A 616-nucleotide genomic window follows, 5' to 3' on the forward strand; every position below is an offset into this window, starting at 1 on the left:
GTGATTCACACACTTTACTTCCTCTGCCTACTGTTCGCTTGACTCAATTAGCCATCTATCTCTTCGATCTAGCTGCCTATATCTCTCTCTCTTTCTGTGCCATCCCGCTGGTTTTTCTCGCCAGGCTTATATACTAAAAACGAGGGCGACTAAAACAAACTAGAGCTGCCAGGAAAATTCATGATCCTTCCAGAAACTCCAGCGCTCATGCTCCCAGCATCGCGTGACTTCCGATGTCGTAACAAAACAAATGGAAGATTGCACAATCATTACCATTGACAAATAAGAAAGATATAACAGTACTGACTTAACAACATTATAGGCGTGGATGAATAATAAGTGTAATTTCCCTGAACGTGGAAATTAAACAGATATTATTCAATAAATTATATACTGTTCAATATTGTGATTGTACAGTGCTAGGATCTGAGATCAACAAAAATTCAATTTGGTTCGAAGCAGTATCTATCCTAAAATGTAACAAAAACTTGTGTAAAATATGTACATTTTTGAATAAAGCATTTAGTATGTAAGTCTACGGCTTATAGTAAAACAAAAGCATGCCTTGCGAATGTATCGTGAAATTGTAAATTACCGTGTAAATTCATATTCCTAC

The sequence above is a fragment of the Limulus polyphemus genome, unplaced genomic scaffold (assembly GCF_000517525.1).
Source record: "Limulus polyphemus unplaced genomic scaffold, Limulus_polyphemus-2.1.2 Scaffold10547, whole genome shotgun sequence".
Taxonomy (NCBI): Eukaryota; Metazoa; Arthropoda; class Merostomata; order Xiphosura; family Limulidae; genus Limulus; species Limulus polyphemus.